Source organism: Rana temporaria, chromosome 6 (assembly GCF_905171775.1).
Source record: "Rana temporaria chromosome 6, aRanTem1.1, whole genome shotgun sequence".
Lineage (NCBI taxonomy): Eukaryota > Metazoa > Chordata > Amphibia > Anura > Ranidae > Rana > Rana temporaria.
The window spans coordinates 49,391,005-49,393,088 of NC_053494.1; the positions used below are offsets into that span (position 1 = coordinate 49,391,005).

At 38.5% G+C, this 2,084-nt stretch overlaps 1 non-coding gene across 1 annotated transcript; it reads right to left on the reverse strand.

Moving 5' to 3' along the window:
* Nucleotides 1-1,301: 1,301 nt before the first annotated feature.
* Nucleotides 1,302-1,408, reverse strand: LOC120944562. The gene has a single exon (XR_005750424.1). It is a non-coding gene; the product is annotated as a U6 spliceosomal RNA (small nuclear RNA).
* Nucleotides 1,409-2,084: the final 676 nt, after the last annotated feature.

Genomic DNA, 2,084 nt, shown 5'->3' on the forward strand with positions numbered 1-2,084 from the left:
GTGTGCTTTTAAATCTTCATGCATTGTTTGATGCTTTTTTTTATGATGGTGTGTTACAATGCATGTTCAGTGCAGCTTCATGTTTTTTTGGTTTTGGCCATTGGCAAGTTAGAAAAGGTTTTTCTGTATAGTGACAAGAATGTTTGAATGCAGAAGTGTCCTTTTAATATTTTTTTTTTTTACTAAACATGCGTTTTCTTTCTTTTTGTGTGGCCTAGTAACTGTCCCATCACATGCAATATCCTGCCATGCCCTCTCATGGGCTATCATTGTAGGTGTTATTAGATGGGTCAAGGTCTTGAAAAATAGATGGGTCCGCGCTATGGACTCAAGGGAAATCTTAATTACTGCTGCCTTCACATATGCCAAGCACCAAAAAGGTAAATGGTCAAAATGAAAAGCAATAATGGGTAACAGGAAATGGCGCTTCTAATGTGTAATATATTCTCAAGTGTTAAATAAATAAAAGTGATATGTGCAAAAAACAAAAAAGAACATGAACAACTTTCAAAAGCTACAGCACCTTATAAAAAGTGCTAAGTGCAAGTGCAATTAATGAATAACTATACCAAAAACAAAGTGCAAAGTACAATATAGCTGATCAAAATATTACAGTTATAACTGTGTGAACATTATAGCGTCAAATAAAGTCCATGAATATAAATAAAAATAAATAAAGTCCATAAGTACATTATTTGGAAGTCAAAGAAGTGCTGCAAAAAACGTACATCCAATCAGGCAAATTCTTCGTGTCACACCCGTGTCACTCTCGTGCCCCCCTTAAGTGCTGCACTCACCAGATGTCACTACCCATTGAAGGGTAACTAGCCTACACGTCACAAATGACTGTAAATAGGGTCCTCATAGCAGCCCCCTTAATATCCTCCACCACAGTGAGCTTATGAAAAGACAGTGATGATACCCATAGCGTAACTCTGTAAAACTAATTGTTTATTCTGCAAAAAGTAAGGTAAACTTACAAGAATCTGAACGAATACAGACATTGTGTACAATAGTCAGGAAGTCCAAGTCGCGATGCGTTCCACGGACCAAAACGGATGTGACGTAATGACGCAAATAGCTCCGCCTTATGCGTTTCATCACAAATATGTCATTGGAATAGGGTACAGTATTTAAACTGGATGGTGTAGCAATATGGTGCCGCTTGCCGTTATCAATTAGCTTTTCTATGTCAACCATGCTGTGGCCTTCTCATTTTCTTTTTTTTTTTTAGGCCTTACCTTCAAAGAGTAAATTACTGAGCACTGAACAGCTCACCTTTCATACAGATCAGAGCACCAATAAATATGGAACGCTTCACAAATTTGCGTGTCATCCTTGCACAGGGTCCATGCTAATCTTCTCTGCTTCATTCCAATTTTAGTATATGTGCTGGCAAAGCAAGCACCTTACTTCCTTTCTATGTGCAGCCTGTAGAGTAGATGTTGATAGAAGGAGGTGTCTTGTTGTCATGCTACAAAATGCATCAAAATTGCACCAAAACACAGTCTATTTACCCAAAATAGCACCATACCTGCAACTCTTCCAAAACCGCGCAGTAGAAAAGCACATAAGTATGGATGACCCCATATATCAGAATGAGAAATGGCTTGTTGTGCATTGTTGTGCTTCAGCATATGAGCAGCAAATCGCACAAGTGTGAAAAGAGCCTTAGTGCCCCTGGACAGCTTTACAAAAGCTAGTGAGAATAGTTTTTCCATACAGGACCAACAACAAGGGTCCTGTTCAGTACAGTCACATCAATAAAAGCTTGGTTAGTGTTCTTGTACATTTTTACTTTATTATATAAAGGTCCCTGAGTCTTGGCACAAACCCCTCCAAGACAAGCTCTAGAGACCATTATTAAAAATTCAAATTCTGCTTATATTTTTAGGTCTGCTGTGCTTGAAGAGTGTATTGGAGACGATGGCAGAAAGGGTCCTGGCTTGGCTGAAAAAGACCTGTAAAGTTATGTTCCGGTCACTGAGCAAATTTCATTTCATTGAAACACAGGATTCATGCTTGGCTTAACGTTTAATTATTGACTGTAGATTTACAGTACGTGGTCTTAGCTGATCCTGCTG